General features: G+C 41.4%; 1 protein-coding gene across 2 annotated transcripts in view; it reads left to right on the top strand.

The window, feature by feature from the left end:
• Positions 1-23,312, top strand: part of CAMK4 (calcium/calmodulin dependent protein kinase IV) — a 160,906-nt gene that overhangs the window by 11,625 nt on the left and 125,969 nt on the right. The window lies entirely within an intron of this gene.

Here is a 23,312-nt window from a genome sequence, read left to right as displayed (position 1 = left end):
CTGCCGTTGTAACCGAAAAAGTCACAAACAAAAACAGAAAAAGAGAAAAATAATACAGCTTGCTCATCAAGCAGAGGGTTAAATAAAATCTGTTTTTCTTTGTTGTTGAACCCAGATTTCATATTATTTTGCAAGAACCTTGATTTTAATATGTCTAATTTACTTCATGGTAAATGTTGCCAACTGCTGTCTTAGGCAGATGACTGCCTTTGCCTGAAGTGTTTGGTGGGCAGAGCTTGAAGAGCTGTGGGCATTAGTGCCAGGATGTTGAGATTAACCCTGTTAACAAATGCATTGTCATCACTTAATTATTTCTTAAGTTATGCTTCAGGGAGATATGGTTGAAAAATTAGCCAGGTACAGAAACATTTCTTAAAAAATAAAAAAGGCTAGACTTGAATAACCTGCTGATTGGAATGGTCTGCTAAAAAGGCAATGGACATGACATGTTATTAACTATTTTCTCTCTCCGTTTGTAGTAGCATTCCTTGTTGAAAGTGCACTTTCTTTGATTTATGTCATGATTATAGACAGAACTTGACAAATATTACAACTATAAGAAGAAGAGTTGGGAATAGCAGATCTGTAATTATGTTCACACATTTACTGTTACCTACAATGCTGCATTTGAATATGATTTCTTCCTACTTTAAATCTTTATGAACTCTTTAATAGGGATCTTTGCTTTTCTTTTACCCTTCATTACACTTTTTATTTTGGCCTAACTTACTTGTAGAGACTACTTTAATTTAGGATGTGACAACCATGCATTTGGGACCCTAACAGTTGTACAGTATTGTTCTTTAGTTGTGACAACTTGTCAATCCAAATTTTATCTTTGACAGGATATAAATATACTGCTATATATTATTTCAATTGTATTTTATATATTTTTTAAAAGCTCCCTGTTAGGACAAGACTATTATTAAATATCACTAAATTCAATAAATCAGCCTGTCCGGAGTGTTCAGTCATTGTAGGCCTCTGAAGATTTCCTGTGTAAGTGGAAACATTTTGAGTGACTCCTATAGGACTCTGGGTTCTTCCTCTCTTTTCTCCCTCAATAAGAACACATAGGCTGCTAAAAATGTTCAATGAGATAAACTTTTGAAAAGCTCTCCTGGGTGTAACCTGTCACTAGAAGCAAACTAAAAACATAATAAACAGAAGTTTTTATGTGTATGTATGACACATTAGTGAAATGGAAATCATAGCAAATCAGTACAGTTCTTTTCTATCTTGAGATACTGAGGAAATGGAATGGTAGGATTAAACTGAGGCCCCGGGGGAGCAGTTGAGGTTCTGGCCCTAGACAGGAGGGGGCAGCAGAGTACCAGTCCCGGCTTAAACTGGCAGGTGGTGGAGGGTAGTGATCTTCAGGTAGCCCCAGCTCAAAAAGAGAGGTGGGCGGGCAGCTAGCTACTCAGAATGGCTTTAAAGCTGGGGCAGCAAGCAGACCATTCTGGACAGTTGAGTCAGTGGGGTCAAAGAAGACTGATGAGCAACGCAGAGCTAAGACAAGAACTGAGTGAGATGGTAGAGGATGCGGGCAGCAAAATAGGCAGGATGAAATTGCTACTTGATGACTGTGTCCCTTTGAGCATAACATTGAACTTCACTTAGCCTCATTTGTATGTAAAATGAAGATCATTATAGTATATATTCGTGCACTGGGTGTGGGGGGGGGGAGTGTCCCTCAGCCCAGCCTGCCCCCTCTCACATACTGGGAGCCCTCAGGCGTTTACCCCCATCACCCTCCAATCGCAGGATTGGCCCCTTGCCCAGGCCTGACGCCTCTGACAGAGGCGTCAGGCCTGGGCAGGGGACCCTCATTTCCCCCCATCACTGGTTCTGCCCCCAGCCCAGGCCTGATGCCTCTGGCCCAGGCATCAGGCCTGGGCAGGGGACCCCCAGACCCCTCCGATTGCTGGCTCTGCCCCTTGCCCAGGCCTGATGCCTCAGCCAGAGGCGTAGCCCCCCATCACCCTCCGATTGCCTGATCGGCCCCTTGCCCAGGTCTGACGCCTCCGCCAGAGGTGTCAGGCTTGGACGGGGACCCCCATCTCCCCCCGATCACTGGCTCTGGCCCCCACCCAGGCCTGAGGCCTCTGGCCCAGGAATCATGCCTGGGCAGGGGACCCCCATCTCCCTCTGATTGCTTGCTCCACCCCCCGCCCAAGCCTGACGCCTCTGACCCAGGCTTCAGGCCTGGGCAAGGGGACCATCATATCCCCCCAATCCCCGGCTCAGCCCCCTGCCCAGGCCTGATGCGTCCCTCATCACCCTCCGATCACCAGTCACCGGATCGGCCCCTTGACCAGGCCTGAGGCGTCCGGCTCGGGCAGCGGGGACCTGCAGCTGCAGCGGCCCCGCGATCGTGGGCTCTGCTTTAGGCCCAGGCAAGGGACCCCTAACTCCCGGGACTGCCAGCTCCGACTGTGTCCAGCTCCCATCGCTGGCTCCACCCCTACTTCCTGCTATCACTGGCCAGGGCGGAAAAGGCACCTGATTCTCCGATCATGGCTGGGGGGCAGGGCAAAGGCGGCCCCAGGGCCGCCTTTGCCCTGCCCCCCCAGCTCTTAGCTCCCCCCTGGGTTTCCAATCACTGTCAGTGGCAGGGGGCTTCTTCCTGCTTTCCCTTTCGCCTCCCTGCATTGTGCCTACATATGCAAATTAACCGCCATCTTGTTGGCAGTTAACTGCCAATCTTAGTTGGCAGTTAACTGCCAATCTTAGTTGGCAGTTAACTGCCAATCATAGTTGGCAGTTAATTTGCATATAGCCCTGATTAGCCAATGAAAAGGGTATCGTCATATGCCAATTACCATTTTTCTCTTTTATTAGTTTAGATCCTCCCCCAAGGTTGCTATGACCATGAGATGAGATCACTTATGTATGTAAGAACACTTAGCTCCATAGCTGGCACATACACTTAACATTCCCCACACAGGATACAAGGTAGGAGGTAGGGGATAATGATTCCAGATCGGGTAGCAATAGAAGGAATACCAAGTCCAGTTTACATGGCCCTTTTAGCAGTCTCACCCAACTTGCCTGCCAGGCCCATTCCCCATCACTATGAGCTTGGCGTAGTGGTTTTACTGTCATATGTGTATTGAAAATTATTTCAATAATATAACAAGGTGATCATCACCAGCACCATTTTTCAGAGAAGAAACTTGAGGGCTAGAATGGCCAAGCAGCCTGTCCAAGCTCACACTGCAGAGGAGGCGGGCAGCGCTGGGATTCAGGTCCTGCTTTGTTCTCTTTCCGCTCTACCTGCTTTGGCCTCAAGCACCCCTCACGGACCCTCTTTTCTCTGTGGTGTTGTGTCTGAAACTCTCTTGGCCTGAAATGCCCTTATCCTAAATCCTACAGAGTACTCATCTCCCACCCCAGGCAGAAGGTTTCTCCCACCTTCCTGCTCTCACATCACTTTATATATCTATTGTCTGACAGGCAAATGCTTTGTTTTCACCACCAGGGCATCTGCTCCTTGGGCAGAGGATCCCCATGTCTTATCCATCTTTTATCCCCACTGCTGAGTCTGTTCTTCAGCCTACTGCCTGCTCCCCATAAGTGCTTAATAAATGTTTGTATAGTAGCGACTGAATGAGTAAATATTAGGTGAACAGCTGCAGGACAATGAGGCGGACTTAAATCTCTCTTTCTTCATGGTGTTTTCCCTCCACCACTCTCTGCTAAACCAGCACTCCATGAAATTACTTATTCAATCCCGTGGCCCTCTCTTTGGAATGTAAGCTGTTAGGGGCCAAATCTCTGTCCCCTTGTTCACTGTTCTGTCTCCAGCACCTAGAGCAGTGCCTGCTATGCAGTCAGCACTCCGTAAGCATTTGTTGTGTAAGTGAGTCAGTTGCACCAGCAGGGCTTCTGCAATTGAAAGTCCTTTGGAGCCCAAGGGACTCTTGCATCAGTCTGCTCTCTCTTAAAAGGCCCCTGTCTTGGTATGACCTTCTGTGATTAAATTACTCACTTCTAAGGTCCCTTCTAGCCACAGGCATCTGTGCATCTGTGTTTTCTTCCAATTGAATTCTCTGGATGATTATCTTAGTTCTTTAGTAGGTGCTGAAGAGTCAGAGCAGCTTTTGGAGTAAGTGGTGCTCTAGGCTCTGAAGGCTTTGTAAATGTATGGAAAGATCCTGGAATAATTTTATTCATTTTTAAAAATATTTTTTATTCTTATTTTTAAATGCCTCCCTCTTTTTAGAAACATGTGCTCATTGTCATATTTGCTCATTTTTATTTCCTTTAGTGCAGTGGTTCTCAACCTTCCTAATGCCGCGACCCTTTCATACAGTTCTTCATGTTGTGGTGACCCCCAACCATAAAATTATTTTCGTTGCTACTTCATAACTGTAATTTTGCTACTGCTATGAATTGTAATGTAAATATCTGATATGCAGGATGTATTTTCATTGTTACAAATTGAACATAATGAAAGCATAGTGATTAATCACAAAAACAATATGTAATTATATATGTGTTTTCCAATGGTCTTAGGTGACCCCTGTGAAAGCGGTTGATAACCGCTGCTTTAGTGGATCATATACATGCTGGCATATCTAGGACAGGATTTAGCAAGAAGGGAAGCTTCCTAGCTTTCCACAGTCTTCTCTTTTTGTTTCTGAAAAGGATGATTCTTTTTTTTTTTTTTTTTTGTTAATCCTCACCTGAAAATATTTTTCCAATGATTTTTGGGAGAGTGGAAGGGAAGGGGAGAGACAGAGAAACATCTATGTGAGAGAATACATTGATTAGTTGCCTCCTGAAGTATGTGACCTTGACTGAAATTGAACCGGGGACCCTTCAGTCTAGGGGCCAATGCTCTATCTACTGAGCCAAACTAGTAGGGCAGGACCATTCTTTTTAAAAAGGTTGACTTGTGACCTGTTTGTGACCATGCAATCGATTAGCAGTGTCCTATAACATAGCCTGTAACACATGCCCTGCCTGACCATAGGAGGGCAAGAGCTAAACAGAGGGTCATGAAGGAGATAAGAACATAGAAGGTCTGCTGTGTTTATCTTTATTTGGGGATGTTATTTAAACACCATCCACTGAGATGTCTAATTCTTTGATCAAAATAAAAAAAAAATCACTCCTTGACTTAACTTCCAAGTAGGGTCATTAACTTTATGGTCATAATTTCTATGCAATGTCAAAATAATTATTCTGGAAATCTGCATGTTCCCATCTCTATTTTGACAACAAAGCCCAGGGGAGCATGGTGAAAGAAAAGCTGCGTGTAGGAAGAAAAGGGGAGGGGAAGACACAGGGCTGAAGGGTAGAAGAAAGGCCCAAGTCTACTTCTTGTTTTCTGAATCCAGTTAAACCTCAACCTACAAGCACTTCTCTCCCTGCCTGATCTCCCCCTGTTCTCCTTGTCCCACCAGAGCCAAGATCTCTCCCATTTTCCTTATATATCCCCTTGTTATGGCATGGATGTCTGTGTCCCCTCAAAATTCTTATTATTACCCCACAGTGTGATGGTATTTGGAGATGGGCCTTTGGGAGCGAATTAGGGTTGGATGAGGTCATGAAGGAGGGCCCTCGGGACAGGATCCATGCCCTCGAAGAATAGACAGCAAAAGGCTTGTTCTCTCTCTGTCCTGTGAGGAATAAGCAATAAGACTGATGTCTGCAAGCCAGAAAGAGAGCTTTCACCAGAACCCAGCCATGCTAGCCCCTAATCTTGAACTGCCACTGTCTAGAACTGTGAGAACATAGATTTTTAATGTACAAGCCACCCAGTCTATGAAATTTTGTTATGGCAGCCCAAGCTAAGACATCCTTTTGCCTTTCTTCTCCACTTTGATATCTGTCTGACTTCGGTCATAACCTTGGAATCTACTTATTATGTTTCGAACGCTAACCTGAGCTCGTCTATGCTAATTCGGCCAGCAGAGTTTTAAGACGGCGCTGTGCTTTTAATTCCCCGGATGCCCACCATTGTTCTTCTACCTGATGCTGGGGAATGAGGTCCAGAGACCCACTTCATGGGGAGGATAGCCCGTACACTTGTTTTGTCCAGGATGGCTGGAGCTGACTCTGAGCTGCTCTGCATTCTTTCTAACTAATTAACTACAAGAAAGCTTCAGGCACCTGTGCTGCCCTGCTGCGTGCTAGGCTGGGATGATTCTGCGGTCACACTCCCCTCCCACTCCTCCGCCTTCTAGGCACTAGCACCTCGGTATCTACTGTGCATCCGTACCTGCTGGCTTCCCAAGGACCAGTGCCTGCCAGCTCCAGGCACATTATTTCCTCAGCAGCTGGCACAGGAATGTTTTGTTGCCAACTGGAAGCTGAGATATTAAAAAATAAAACTTGGCCCATCTTGAGTATCATATGTTTCCATCAGAATTCGGATCTGCATTCTGGCACAACTCACACCATCACTTGGGCACCTCTCTCAGGACTGAGAACGCGTATTGTTCTGGTTGCTGGCTGTATTTTCACCTGCTTATTCCAAATGCAGTTTCCAGCCTCGGAAAACCTGGGATGCTTATGATTAGTTGAGGGCCTAATTGACCGAGACTCTACTTGGTCTTATTGAATTTATTAACCTGTTCAGTGTTTCTTTAGCACTGGGTTGCTTACTCTAATAGTTGGCCTCAGTTTCATGTCTTAAATGGCAGATTCTCAAGAATAAGGCTCATGTTTCTCATGTTAATGAATAGCTAACACGCATCCATGCTGCATGACTTCACATGAGCATGAGGTGACCCAACAAAAGAGATCTTAATGTGTGTAAGATCTCTGCTCATCACATTTCACATTCTAAAAAGACTGCTGTTCTCCACACTTCACCTTCTAAAATGAGTATGTGGTATAAACCTAGGTTTTCCATATCTGCAGACAAAAGGACAGTTGAAGTAGTTAAAATAATTGTTATAGGTAGGTCTTCCTGTATAATTTTTACAGTTTGCTTTGCTTATAAGAAGGGTTTTAAAATTAGAAAATATTAATCATTTTGTAGGTTTGAGATCTTATTTGTGCTAAGTTAACGCTTTGTCCTAGATTTATTCATTTTTTATTCAGGATAATGCATTCTTCACTGGAAAGTTAAATAACCATACCCAGAATTACTGCAACTTGATTGTGATTCAGAAATAAAGAGTAGAGTTTTGGAAATCATTTAAAGATGCAAAAACCAAGAAAACAAAAACAAAACCCACATATGGCACTGCATATTTGAAAGCAGTCTGTAGTCTGTATACACTGATAGAAATATGTGACCTAGGAGAGACTTCTTATATTTAAATGATGTCACTATTAATCATACCTAAAAAGGTATTTTTCTAACCTGGTACTTAAATGGTAAAAGTTTGGCTTTTGGTTCTATCATACATTCCATTAGTAGCTACTATTAATTGTCTTGGTTTCTCTTCTGATGAAGGGCTTTTTTTTTTTTTGGCAGCACTTAAGAAAACAAATGAATAAACTTTGAGGAAGGTGTTAATGAGATAGATATAGCTAGGAAAAAAGAAAGCATAGAGACCAGATGACTTAGGACATGCCTCACCTGAGTGTCATTCAGGTAAGGGGCATTCATTCTGGAATGGCTTTCTGTGAAGGAGGAGGCATTGCAACTGATTGGATAGCACAATCTTTCAAGATGTCTTCTGATTCCAAGGTTCTAGAAATGTGTTGGCTGTTTCATCTTGAAGGGTGTTTGCTGGTTTCTTTCTGAAAGAGCTACATTTAATACCAGCCTTTGCAGGTGACACTCATCATGATCTCCCCTACTCAAATTGATCACTGGGCTTGGTTGCAAAGAATAATTCAGAAAAGATATTCAAGTAAAATCTGCAGACGTCTCGTGATTATTTCTGGTCTTACGTTTCTCATCGTTCATAACCTGATGGACACTTATGACAGATACTGGGAGTCACAAGATGTCACCACGATCCAACTAGAATTGCCGAGGTGTCTCATTAACAAGGATCTGAGAATGAAAAAGGGGCTGCAGGCCATGTACAATGAACCAATGACACTAACAGATATTAATAGAACCTCCAGTGATAACTATGGTAGCACAAAACTACATTCAAACTCTGGTACCTATTAGCTGTCCTTTGTTAATGAATCTTTTAAATTGTAATGAGCTTCACTTTCCTCATCTGTCAAATGAAAATGCTAGTGTCTTTTGCACAGGATTATGGCAAAGATTTAAGAAAGGTAAATTATGTGGCTGTATTAAGCAAAAGAAACTGTGCACATACTGCATGAGATTTTATTGAATAACAACGGTTTTCTTTCTATTAACTCCTGACTTTCTTTGGATTCCATCAGCTGTTCCATTAATGTCATCTTTCTTTTCCAGGATCCAATCTGGGCAACCATACTGCATTTAGTTGTCATGTTTTCCCTGCCTTCTCTGACATGTTACAGTTTTTTCAGTCTTTCCTTGTTTTTCATGACCTTGAGAATCTTGAGGAGTACTGGCCAGATACCCTGTAGAATGGGTTTGTCTGTGGTTTTTCACGTGATTAACTGAAGTTTTGTTTTGTAAAGAATACCACGGAGATGAAGTGCCCTTTTTATCCCATCATATAATTAGAGGCACATGCTACCACATGATCTCACGGGCGATGTTAACCTGCATCATTTGTTCACAGTGGTGTTTGCCAAGTTTCTCCACTTCACACTTACTATGTCCCTCTCCCTACTCTGTCTAGACTTTGGAACTGGGTCACTAAGTCTAACTACTCTTGGGACAGAGGGTGATTAAGCTTTGTCTTTTACATATATTATTTATAGTTCTTCGGTAAGGAAGATTTATGAGGTATTATTTTATCACTAGTAAATTCTTATATGTATATAAAATGATTTCACATCATAAGTCATTTCCCACAATTCATGTAAAAATGTTCTGCCACTATAAATAAATCATGCAAGGGGGAATGTAATAGACAATGGGAAACTCTGAAACTGGGAGAAGAAGCTGTTGCAGGAATCGTGTGCTTACATGGAGTGCATTAGAGATGAGGAGAGATGCGGCTAATGGTTCCCTCCTGTGTTCCAAAAGGGACAGTGCTGGTTGTATGTCGACCCTCACATTGTAAAAACACTGAATATATTTTGATTGTGTCTTGTGCCTGTATCTACATGACTAAAATGTGCATACATCTACATCATTCTTAAGATCCTGATGTAGATGTTCAGGAATGTAGAGTGGATAGCACCTTAGGAATCAACCAGTACAGTGTTTCATTGTACAGGTGAAGAAACCAGAGGACAGAGAGGGCACATGTCTGTCCCAGCACTCCAGAGCTCATCAGTGGTAGACATGGGACCAGTACCTTGGTCTTCGGGACTTTGACTATGAGGCACACTTCCTTTTCTCATAAGTGCTGTTTGCAAACACCTGGGCTTTCCCAGCTTATTTCAGAATACAAAATTTCTTATCTCCAAGAGGCTGTGAAAGACTGTGATTTTTGTATTTGCACTATGTTCTGCCTTGCATGTTGTTTCCATTTATTTTTTTGCAGAGGATGTAGTCTTAAAGACTAAAATGCAACAAGCCTATCAAACATTGGCTAATATTTATACTTGATTTCTTTCACATCTTTGATATTGTTCATTCATCTTGTAAAAACCCTTTGTCCCTAAATGTATTAAATTCACATTTAGGAATATAGCACACATGTCAGAGTGCACTCTGGTTTTGTTTTCGAGTAATTTGGGGGCTGAGATTCTCATTCTATACAACTCACTGAAGAAACTTGTCAAATATGCAAGTGCCCCACCAACTTTTAAAAGGCTACCTATGTTAAAATAGAACAGGATACCTATATTAAAATAGAACAGGATAAATTGACTTTTGTTTGTTCTTCCTGATGCCAGTAAAATTGAGTGTTTGAGCAGATGGATTGCTTACTATATTACTCCAATACTTAGCAGAACTTAAGACCTGGAAAAATCATATGGAAGTATTTTTATGGTGCTGGCTCATATCCTCAGACCAAGCCTGTTTTCTCATAGTTGGGAACATTATTGACTCCAAAAGTTATTTACTAGTATAGGAGAAATATACTGGATATTTATTCATAATTTTAATGAATGAAACCAACACCTGATTTGCATTAAATAAATATTCTTATTTTCTTTACACAACAATTTTGCTGATTACAGTGATGGGTTGGCAACTTCTGTTTTAAATTCCTTTAACTGATAAGAAAAAACATTTTTAATTTATTATTGATAGAAATAGCAAACGTTTTTGTTATCAATAATGGGAAAATTGTAACAATGTCCTATTTCTTTTGTTCACATCTGAGCCCATGTGGAAGAATCTATCTATAATAATAAAAGTGTAATATGCTAACTAGGTCAGACGTCCTTCTGGACGGCAGCCAGGGGAAGGAAGACCTACTCTTGCATGATTTTCATGCATTGGGCCTCTAGTATACTAATAACAGTTAATGAGAGATGTCTTTTTTCCTCTCTCAGTCTACCTTGTCTGATATGAAGCAACACTGTCATTTCTTTATTCCTCTCCAAAAACTTCTCCTTTGGTCCCTTCAATCTGGTTTTTATCTTCATAGTTCCATTAAAAAGGAACAGCTGAGTTCCACTTGACCTCCACCTCCAAATTGATTCTCTGACCTCACTTTTTAAACCTTTTCACTGCCTCTGAATAAGTTGATAAAAAATTTCCCCTTATCTACTTTAAAGTGATAAGATGACCATGCTCTGTGTACCATGAATGGTAAGCATTCATGGGCAAAGTTGACTGATGTAAATGAAACTTACCACAAAACTCTATTGGGTTGCCTGGCTGGCGTGGCTCAGTGGTTGAGCGTCGACCTATGAACCAGGAGGTCATGGTTTGATTCCCGGTCAGGGCATATGCCTGGATTGTGGGCTCGATCCTCAGTTGGGGGGCGTGCAGGAGACAGCCGATCAATGATTCCCTCTCATCATTAATGTTTCTGTCTCTCTCCCTCTTTCTTCCTCTTTGAAATAAATAAATAAATATTTTAAAAAATCCCAAACAACTATAATGGATGTGCACATCATAATCATAGAGCAACTTAGCCCCAGGAGTAAATGGTTTCACAAAAAACCTGTAATTTGTGAATTACAAATAACTATTCAGCCAAACCATGCTTTTGGTTTTATTCTTTCATACCTATACTAATAAAAGGGTAATATGCTAATTAGGCCAGATGTCTTCCTGACATCATTCCGGATGTCGTTCCTGACAAAGCCAGGGCTCAGGGGAAGCCGGCCAGGGCCCCAGGTGCCTGTCCTGGCCTGGGGCAAGCCCACTGGGATCCCGGGTGCCTGTGGGTGGCAGGAGGAGGGAAGCCCGGGTCCTGGGTGCTAGAGGGAAGCTGGTGTCGGCAGCCTGGAGAAGGAAGGCCTACTCTTGCACGAATTTTCATGCATTGGGCCTCTAGTGTATTTATAAAAATCATCAACACCGACAGTTTTTCCTGCCATCTGTGGAGTAGGAGTTCCTAACTTTGGTCCATAGACCTCTATGCCTGTGTTTCAGAACGACAGGAAGCTCCTGAAATAGAAAGCTAACTCTTATGTGTCTAAACAGTTTTTTTTCCTGAGGAAAGTGATTATAGTTTCATCAAAATTTCTAAGATGTTTTAGGATCCCTAATGTTTAAGGGGTCCACACATTCATGTTCTTACATATGCACAGAACAATTGAAAAGTACAAAGCTTGGAATAACCTAATCATTAGGCAAACTTCTTTTTTCCCTTGTGCTGCTCTGCCCAGTCCATCAACCCACAAGCAGGGCTTTCTGTATCCTTATGTTCCCAGTTTTTACCTTTTCTGTGTTCCATTTTGTCAGTCAGGATGCTATTACATCCAAGTGCAATTCAATAAATATATATCACACAAAAGAAACTCAACTCAGGTTGCCTTAAACAATGGAATGGATTTACTGGCTCAAGTAACTAAAGTCCAGAGGTTGTTCAGGTTTCACGTGTGGTTTGATTTGGACTACTGGTGTATTTCTCTGCATTTCTTTCAGCTTTGTACTCTTAGGTGTGTTGGCTTTGTCCTCATGCCAGCTTCCCTTATGGTCACAAACATGCAGCAGTTTGAGTCCTGATGTTGACAACCAAGAGTCATCATCCAGGAGGGATCTTCACTTTCCTCTTATCATTTCATAAAGCAGATCCAGTCAGTGTGGCCAGAGGCATGTCTGCACACTAACTGACTTAGACCCATGTTACCATATCACCACCACACCTGAACAAGTCAGGGAAACAGAGGGAAAGAGAGTTCAATGTTTTTTTATGCCAGTCAGGATCTACTTTCAGGACTTAGGCAATTCCAACTTGTAGGTGGGTGTGGGTTGGGTGCTGGTAGGGAAGATGCTCAACAGCAACTAATAATATTTATTATATCCCTAAATTAAGTAGGGTTCTGGCCTACAGCTCATGGTATCTGATTATAGTTATGTTGTGTAAGATCAACTTTACTGCTGTAGAAGATGGGAACTTATTGTGTTCCCTAAAGAAATTTATGTGAAATGTTAGTTTCTTGGGATGTTTTGTCAGTCAGAGTTCTACCAGAGAAACAGAACTGGTACACACACACACACACACAGAGGGAGGGAGGGGAGGAGGGAGGGAGCAAGAGAGAGAAAAAGAGGGGGGGAGAGAGAGAGAGAGAGAGAGAGAGATTATTTCTTTATTCCAAGGAATTGGTTTACATGACTTGGAGGCTGGCCAGCCTGAAATCTGCCGAGACTGAAAACTCTTGGACAGGAGCTGATTCTATAATATTGAGGTTGAATTTCTTCTTCCTCAGGGAAACCTCAGTTTTTTTCTTTAAAGCCTTTCCATGGACTGGATGAAACCCAACCACATTATTGAAGACTAGTAGCCCTGCGCATGAATCCCTGCACAGTAGCTTGCCAGCAGCTCGCTGCCACCCTCCAGTAGCTCTCCACCTGCTGCCCCACCCTCATGTAGCTCCCCCTCCCCCCATAGCTTGCTGCCCTGCCCCCTCCTGTAGCTCTCTGCTGCCCACTTGTAGCTCGCTGCCCCACCCTCCTGCTGATCCATGATCCAGTCGTTACGCAGTCAGTTGTTATGCTTTATGGTGTACTATTTGCATATTACATCTTTATTATATAGGATAACTTCTTATACTTAACATACAATTTTTCTTTCTTTTTTTCTTTTTTTTTTTAACCATGTGACCCAGCAATTTCACTCTTAGGTACGTACCCAAAAGAATTGAAAATAGGAACCCAAACAGATACGTGTATACCAATGTTCATTGCAACATCTTCTTATACTTAATATTAATGTTAATGAGATCTACAAAATATGTTCACAGCAAATCAAGACTAGTGTTTAATTGAATAATAGGCTACTATAGCCTAGCCAAGTTGACACATAAAACTCACCATCACAGAAGTTAAATGTAAGAGCAAGAAGGGATCTGTGGCTGAATAAAGTTGAGAAATGTTACATTAAACTTTGCTCTAAGACTTTCCATTCTTTAATGTGCTCCCATACATTGTGGTTTTTAACTATTTCTCAAGCTTGCTTGATCAAGGACAATTTTTTTGTTTCCCTTTGGGATCATACTTTGTGTCTTCACAAAGTGGAAATTCAATAATATTGACTGAGAAATGTTCTTAGATAAATGAATAGTTATGAAGTCTTGGTTAATGATCTTTTATTTATTTATTTTTTTATATTTTATTGATTTTTTACAGAGAGGAAGGGAGAGAGATAGAGAGTTAGAAACATCGATGAGAGAGAAACATCGATCAGCCGCCTCCTGCACATCTCCTACTGGGGATGTGCCCGCAACCCAGGTACATGCCCTTGACCGGAATCGAACCTGGGACCTTTCAGTCCACAGGCCGACGCTCTATCCACTGAGCCAAACCGGTTTTGGCTGATCTTTTATATTCTCTCAGAGCCATCACTTATCCTTGGCAGACATTACATTTTAATAGCTTTGAAATGTTTGCTGCCCTTTGGAGATTTTATCACTGTAGGAAACCAGACAATAAGATGGAGCAAGTTCCATATTCTCTACATTATAAACCCCATCTCATCACTTTTGCTTTTTAATGTGAAAAGCTATAACTTGTTTAAATCCATAGAAAATGAATAAAAGAAAAGAACAAGACAGGTTAAGGTCCTTAAAATGAGCTCATCTATGTTTCCTGTTATTGTCCTTTTACAACATCGAGCACATTGCTTTACTCTCAGCGATGCTTGGTGTATGTTGTGCCTAACTCTTAGGAGAGAAAGTATTTTCTCCTAATCTGATTAAATCTCTTTTTATTGTGATGACATGTTATTAGATCAAACAGAAATGAGATATGAGATTTGCTCACCTGTAACCTATCGGTCCTATCATGTGGTCTAGAGTCTAGATGTGTCTTAAAGTCTTGGCCAAAAACTATAACTGGTAATCAAATAATGTTGTGGGCAGACTCATCTTCTGGGAAGAGAGTTGAGCATGAAAGACAGGTTTGATTGTCACCTGCATGTCCTGAGCATGTGGACTGTAGCACGAATCCCTGCCAAATCCTCTGAGCTGCTTGCTCTATGGGTGCCACCCTGATCTGGCTGCATGGATGTTGTGAACAAGTAAAAATACTTTTGGAAAACAAAACCAAATTTAAAGTCTGATTTAATTAGAAAGGTACTAGTTGAATATGAAGAGATTATTGTTTTAAAATACCTAGTTTGATTGAATTCAACTGGATTACTTAAAAGCCATTTCTGTGTGTAGGCATGAAGAAGTGGACATGTTAGTTTCCTATTCCTTTCCTTCTTGTACAAAAGGGAAATATGTCTAAAAGTGGCCCTTGGTCAAGGAGTTGGGATAAAACTTAAAAGACATTGTAAAACTGAAAAGGTTTCTTCCTCCCAAAGACAGTAATGATCCTGAAATTACCTGATGTGCTTGACATAATGGCCTGAAAACTGAAAATGTGCCCTAGCTGGTTTGGCTCAGTGGATAGAGCGTCAGCCTGTGGACTGAAGTGTTCCAGGTTTGATTCTGGTCAAGGGCACATGTCCTGGTTGTGGGCTTGATTCCCAATAGGAGGCCTGCAGGAGATAGCCAATCAGTGATTCTCTCTCATCATTGATGTTTCTCTCTCTCACCCCTCTCCCTTTCTCTCTGAAATCAATAAAAAACAAACAAACAAAAACCCTTAAAACGGAAAAGGTAGAAATTTTGGAAATGTTAGATAAACAAAAAGCAGACAATAAAAATTACTTTTCATCCCATCACCCAGAAATGGCCACTTCACATTATTCTCAGTTCTTTTTGTATTTGTAAATATATGTAGGTAATTGTTTCTGCCTATTTATCTCCCCAAATAATTACTTTATTAATGTTTTACAAATTTAGAAATACGTTTATTGTTCAATGCTTTTATATGATTCATTTAAAGTATTAAATCATACTTAATGTGTTTTTTCATTGAGTATACAAAATCACATTCAATAATGGCAACTAACCTTTAACAGGTGTGCCATGAGCTTGGCATATTATCTTTGTTGTCCTCCATTCCCCTAATCACCTGCTGGGTAGACATTATTAACCTGAGGAAGCACAGTCCTGGAGACAGCTATAGCCTGTCTGTGTCATACGGGTAGTAAGAGCCATGGCCCAGGACTGTCTGGTTATCTGTCTGACTCCAAAGACTATAAATCTACACTAATAAAAGACAAAGATGCTAATTGACTGTACCTTTGCTACACCCATCAGCCGATCAGAAGAGTATGCAAATTAACCCAACAAAGATGGCCATTAAATTTGCATACCGCAAGTGGGGTGGGACAGCGCGAGCCACCATCCGGGCCTCCCGTGTGTGATACCTGGGGCAGCGGGGTGGGACAGTGCGAGCTGCCTCCCGCCCCGCTGCCATCCGAGCCTACCATCTGCGACCCAGGGCAGCGGGGCGGGACAGCAGGAGCTGCTGCCCGCCTGCCGCCATCAGGGCATCCTGTGGATAAGCCAGTGGGTGGTTATCCCCTGAGGGGTCCGAGACTGCTAGAGGGCACAGGCTGGGCTGAGGGACCCTCCCTGCAGTGCACAAATTTTTGTGTACCGGGCCTTGAGTTATATAATTAACATTATTATATTACCCCCTATGAAGGGAATTTCATGTCGAATTTACTAGGTCCTGGAGAAAATATCTATGATACAGTGGAATGAGATTATGAACAAATTGGCCGTGCATACAAATTTGATATTTAGGACTTGACAGCAGCGTTCAGAGAGCTTTCACATTCCAGAGCAGTGACAGGACTGCACCATCAGGGAACAGAGTCCTTTGCCTGGTCCCGCCTCATCGAAGGCATGATGTACTCCCTTAAAAAGGAAGGTTTTCTCCACAGACTTTTTTAAAAATCAAATTTGTGTCTGATAATGGCCTCAAAATAGTATTAGAGGACCCAAATTAGAGGCTTTGGGGCTAGCTGATAACATACTATATTTTGTCATCCATTGTCAATGCCTATGGGCACGTAATGTGCCGACTTTATTTGTAGAAAAATGCTCAGACCCGAAGCTTCAGTCAATGGAGGGCATTTTTGTATCTTTAAGAAATATAATGTGGGTAGCCTCTTTTTTCATTCTACTCCTGTTAGCTGCACTTTCATAATGTGCAAAGGCTCTTGTGTTATGAATAACCTGATTCTATTGTACTCTTCAATAATCTGTTGTGTTCTGCCCAAAGGCTTTTGACTGAATGAGTGACATGCAGTTTATTCTCCATTGGCCAAGCCACTTCATTGCAGAGGAATGGGTGCCTTTTTTTAATACTTTTTCTCCAGGGTTTTTTTTACTCTAGCAGAGGTTTTGTCTGCCTGGGTGTTCAAGTTGATCTTGTAAATACAAGCCACAACTGTATCAGAAGATAACTATCGAACAAGACACATTCAATGTGTTTCCGTGCCTATTATATCACAAAGCTGGAAGGAGGGCAGGACTGGGTTAATTACAGCCTATCTTCATTTAACTTCTTTTTAAAATAAAAAATACAATGATGTGAATTTAACTTGGAGGACTTTATTTCTCTCTGTGATGTTTTCTAGTGTCTATGATTTTCTTTAAATTTCTCTACTTGCTTTTTTTTCCTTTCTGCCTAGCCCTTCCCTCCCTTTAAATGCTTCTAATATCAGATGTAAATAAGTAAGAATGTGATACATAGCTGTGATGGAAGGGAAATCCAAACATATATTCACTAATGGAGTTTCCTGGTACACAAGTACATTGAGGAAGCTTGTACTTTTCCAGTTCACATTGTGTGATGTGAAGGATGTGACTTAGTGGTGTTGAGTTTGGGATTCACTAACATGTTCCTTCCCAGGTCTCCAGTGCTGATGTCTCCTTGCCACTAATGAATTCAGGTAGATTTGAAGGGAGGGGGAAAGAAATAATTATGAGTCCAAACTTTTGCATTTTTGTACATTTTCTTTTCCTTTTTGCTTGTATTACTTCTTGAGTCATGTTAGCATAACAGAAGACATCTGGGCTAGGGCAGAGTTATGGGATGCCAAGTCATAGTTATAATTACAGAATGCCGAAGCACCATCGTATTTATGGCAACTCTGGGAATTACTCCCCACGTCTGGAGTCATACACTTTCCAAGAATGGATCCTTTTGGAGATGTATTTTAAATCTTGTCAAAGTCATTTGTCTCAGTTTCTTCAGTTGATTTATGTGGAGACTCTAATAGTTGGCTGCTGAAATGCAATCTGTACATAGAGATATGGGGCTTGTGCTGTAAATAGTGTGACATATAAAGAGTATGTAAGCCAACAAAGAGCAAATGCCTTCTTATATATTTTTGTTTAGGGTGGAGAAGTGTGGACGAACACAAATAAGACTGCTCTCTTATTCAGGCCTTCATGATATGTTCAAGACTAACATTTTCTTATATATTTTCCCTGTATCTCTCTATTTAACCAACTTAAATAGAAAAACACTTTTGGGGAAATAGTGGTTACTGATGGAGTTAGTATAACAAAATCCTGTAAGCCTTATTTGTAGGTCTCAATTAAGACCTATACATAATACTTAACTTAAAAAACTTACAATGGCAATCTTAGCAATTCAGGTACTAATCCTATATAATAAAGAGGTAATATGAAAATTGACCCTCACACCCTCACAAGATGGTTGCCTACGAGCAGGCCAGCAGAGGGGTTAGTGAGGGATGACCAAGTGACTGAACAGCAGGCTGCTGGGGCAACCAGGCTAGCAGGGGGGTTAGTGAGGAACAACTAAATGACTGAATAGCAGGCTGTGTGGGGTGACCAGGCCAGCGGGGGGGGGGAGGGGGCACAGTTGGGGGCGACCAGGCTGGCGGTGGGGGGCAGTTAGGGGTGACCAGGCCGGTGGGGAGGGCAATACGGGGTGACCAGGCCAGCGGGGGGGGGGGCAGTTAGGAGCGACCAGGCAGGCAGGTAGGTGAGCGATTAGGAGCCAGTGGTCCAGGATTGTGAGAGGGATGTCCGACTGTCAGTTTAGGTCTGATCCCTGGGATTGGGCCTAAACCGGCAGTCAGACATCCCCCGAGGGGTCCCGGATTGGAGAGGGTGCAGGCTAGGCTGAAGGGACCCCTCCCCCCCCGCACGAATTTTGTGCACGGGGCCTCTAGTATAGAAATAATTATGTTGCAATATTAAGTTAATTGTAATGTGATAACAAAAATAACTTATTAGAAAGCCTTTGACTAAATTTTTATGACTTGCTACATATTTTTATTCTCTGATTCTACTGATTTTCAAAATAAGGTCTAGATAAGGAGTTTGTCCCCAACATAATGATAGTTATTGATGTAGCATTGCCAGTCTGACAGTTACTTAGCAATAGCAAGTGGTGCTACTTGTACTGGTGACAGCTTTGCATGGATAATACATAAATTCAAGCTGCAAAATTTATTTGCTTTTATATTAGCTTTATATATTTTTGTCAATCCTGATTCCTTGTCTAAAGAGATTTATTTCTTTTAGGTCATTGGCCTCTGCTGATTAAATGGCCAGTTTAGAATAACGCAGACACATGCACATACACATTCACATTGGCAATGTCTTAGTCCCTGATGTGGAGGTGGATACTGATTTCTGCACAGGACATAGGTAATGCTTCAGGGTGCCTTTCCCGCCCCACCATCCCTGCCTTTCATCTTCCTCCAAAAGCACCGTAGAGTTTGGCAGCTGCATATGGTGTAGCCTCAGAGCCATGTGCTGATGCTACTCTTCTAAGCAGACCTCTCAAGCCAACAGCAGGTGCTGGCCGCCCCTTTGCCCTGGAGCCTGGGAGGAGAGACAGGTTAGTTCCGGACAGGGTCATGCTGTTCTGCCTCCGCAGATGGTCAGCATTTGGCTTTCTCAGTCCTGTCACCTGGTGAACTCTAATACTGGTTGAGATTCTGTTACTTACTTTTCATTAAAAAGAAGCAGAAAAGGAGAACACAATGCCATATCAAAATAACCAACAGCTTTAATGTTGCCAAGAGTGAAGCACCATATTAAAAAAACAACAACAGCAACAAAAAACAACCCCAGAAATGAACCTGGCACATTTACTCAAATGCTTAACTAAAATTCTGTGATCATCATTTTATTCCATATTATAGTAGATTAGAAATGCTTAGCAGCTGAGAAGCTATTGAATAGATTTTATATGTGTAGTTTTTTCATTATTCAAAAATAAGTGTGCCAGAAATTTCCTATTTTAATTTTCTAATTTGATATGTATATATGCACACTGATATTTCTTCATCTCAGATAAGACTTTTGTCATTATCAGCTCCATTTGGCTGCATAATGACAGATCAACTCGTAGTTTAAATAATTGCCACATAAATTTCAGTTATTTAAATACAAAAATTGCTTGTTATGTTATATATAATTTTTTTTCTTTTCAGTTAGAAAGCATTTCAGAAGCCTTATGATATTCAGATATACTCTGGTAAAACTATCATCCTTTAAGATCTGAACATTGAATCTGGCTTATGAAAAATAAAAGCCCGGAATAAATGATCTTCCTCTAGATTAAGCTGCATGTGGAGATGGCAGTGACTCAAATTTTGTTCTCAGACAGAGTCAAGATCTGTTTTGGAAGTTGAGGGCAAGGAGCTTAGTTCTGCTTCCTGGAGTATAACTGCATTTGTTGCTGCTTCATATTAACTCATTCTATGAGTTTGGTACAAAGAAACTGACAGGAAGTGGGGCTAGAGTGGGGGACATGTATGGCCCAAAGGGAGGTAATTGTGAGTAGACTGTCTAGGAGGCTGGCCAAGGCTGCTGCAATGTGGCCATTGCAGTGTGGGCTGCCAGATGAATCCTTTCCTAGACTGTGAGCAAAGTTAGACTCCGGATAAAACACAGGGAACAGACCTGGTAACCTCATGTAACTCTGTCCCACTCTATGATGACATGAACTGACATTAATACCAAAATACAGACTTTTAAAGTGTGGCAGAGGTGACGTTCATGTAAGATGTGAAGAAATTAACATATTGAGAAAGTGAAGAACTAATAGGTCGTTTTCTCTGAAGATTCCCACATATGTCTTCTCATCCCATCTATTCTTGAGCACATCAACTTTTCACTAGGATTGCCGGCATCTACAGGGCAAGGGGTTTGTCTTTGCTAATCCCACGAGACTGCATCCATGTTGGCACCCATGGCTCTCTATTCCTGTTTTCTCTGGTGGTGGTGGTGGTTCTTGGGGGCTGTTTTTATACCCCATGCGATTACTTGTGTTGACCTTGATGGGCTCCCATCAGGTGCTAGGGGGAAACATGAAGCACCTTGTGGCAATGACATTGCAGTGAGCCCAGTGACTGCAAAAAAATGATCCGACAAAATCTCCATGTTCTTGAAGCAAACTTTGTCCAATCTTTATTTAGAACTTTTAAAAAGACACCAGAGTGGTTGTATGTTTCTCTTCAACTGGGGCTGATTACTGGAATTCTCTGATTTGATTAAAGTACATTTTTGACTGGCTTTATTGAAGGGCTGATATCAGAGTTGACTATTATTTGCACTGTTGTGATGGCCCGTGTTTTACCAATAACTTGGTCTGCCCCTCATTTTGTCGTCATCCCCATTGGATCTGCTCACTTTGGTGAGCTATACATGGAAAACTTCTTTCCAAGTACCAAGCAATTATATTTCTCCTTACACACAGAAAATATGTGCAACAGTCTTTATCATAATCTGAGTGGGTTTTGTTGGACTCATGCCCAGCAAGAATTTCTGTGTGCAGTCAGCTGATTTTCTATTTTTCTGTATATTTCTTGGTAGAGTTTACCAAACTGTTTATCTTTGCTGACAACTTCTGCGAGATCAGGGTTCACGTAAATGCAATGGAGCCTTTAAAAAGCCTTTATCTAAAGTTCCCTATGATTTTTATTGCCAACGTTTGTTTGTTTATTTATTTATTTATTTTAGTTTTATTGCTTAAAGTATTTCAAAGGGTATTACATATGTGTCCTTTTTTTCCCCCGCCCTTGACAATCCCCTGGCCTCCCCTACCCCCCAGTGTCTTATGTCCATTGGTTATGCTTATATGCATGCATATAAGTCCTTCAGTTGATCTCTTACCCCCCCTTCTGCCCCCTACCCTCCCCAGCCTTCCCGCTGCAGTTTGACAGTCTGTCTGAGGCAGCTCTGCCTCTGTATCTATTTTTATTCATAAGTTTATGATGGTCTTTATTATCCATGAATGAGTGAGATCATGTGGTATTTTTCCTTCATTGACTGGCTTATTTCACTTATCATAATGCTCTCCAGTTCCATCCATGCCGTTGCAAATGGTAAGAGTTCCTTCTTTTTTACAGCAGCATAGTATTCCATCGTGTAGATGTACCACAGTTTTCTAATCCATTCATCTACTGATGGGCACTTAGGCTGTTTCCAGATCTTAGCTATGGAGAATTGTGCTGCTATGAACATATGGGTGCATATATCCTTTCTGATTGGTGTTTCTGGTTTCTTGGAATATATTCCTAGAAGTGGGATCACAGGGTCAAATGGAGGTTCCATTTTTAGTTTTTTAAGGAAGCTCCATACTGTCTTCCATAGTGGCTGCACCAGTCTGCATTCCCACCAGCAGTGCATGAGTGTTCCTTTTACTCCACATCCTCTCCAGCACTTGTCGTTTGTTGATTTGTTGATGATAGCCATTCTGACAGGTGTGAGATGGTACCTCATTGTTGTTTTGATTTGCATCTCTCAGATGATTAGTGACTTTGAGCATGTTTTCATATGTCTCTTGTATTGCCAACTTTTAGAATAACAATGTCTGCAGCACCTTAGCTCAGTCTGGAAATGGAACCAAGAGCTGAGTTTTGTCTGCATCCCCTGTGCCCCAAACTGTATGTGTAAAATCTACATTATTTATCTGTGTAGTCTCAGAAGCTTTGCATTTATAGATTCATTGTGTCATTGCTTTATGATAATTTGGAGTCTTTGATGGTATTCTAATTAAATTATAACTTCCTAGTTACCATAACACTGTTTTACACTGCCTAAAATAATAACCTCACCCAGTTTGTTGTTGTTGTTGTTTTATGTGTTGGTAATGGGTTAAATTAACATTATTGCAGAAAATAAATAGTTTTGACTAATGATATAAAGATTAAAAACATTTATCCAAGATATATATCCTTATCTTTAGAGCACACACACACGCGCACACACACACACACACACACCATATATAGCTGTATATATTTTTACATTGACTAATTGATCACAACATTTATCCATATGTCTTACAAAAATGAGCCAGTGTGTTACATCCATACACTGGCTATTACTCAGCAATAAAAATAACAGACTATTGGTGCATGAAACTACTTGGAAGGACCCCAACGGCCATATGCTAAGTGAAAAGAGCCAATCTCAAAGGTTATATACTGTTTGACTCCATCTATGTAGCAGTTTTGAAATGACAACATTACACAGGGAGAGAAGAGATTAATATTTGCCAGGAGTTTGCAATGGGGTCGGGAGGAGGTGGGGTTGGTTGTGATTACAAAGGAGAACATGAGTGAGATCTTTATGGTGATGGGATAATTTTTTATCTTGATTGTGATGATTCATTGGGTCAACACCTGTGATGAAATGGCATAGAACCATACAACACACATTGTGCCAGTCCATTTTCTGGTTTTGATTTTGTAATATAATTAGGTAAAATGTAACTACGGGAGGAAACTGGGCGAAGGGATGCAGGACCTCTCCATAATATTTTTCCAACTTCCTGTGGATCTATAATTCTTTAAGAATAGATATTTTTAAATGAACCAGTA

Source organism: Myotis daubentonii, chromosome 4 (genome assembly GCF_963259705.1).
Source record: "Myotis daubentonii chromosome 4, mMyoDau2.1, whole genome shotgun sequence".
Taxonomy (NCBI): Eukaryota; Metazoa; Chordata; class Mammalia; order Chiroptera; family Vespertilionidae; genus Myotis; species Myotis daubentonii.
Note: the sequence above shows the minus strand (reverse complement) of the source record. Positions and strands in the feature narration are given on the sequence as shown.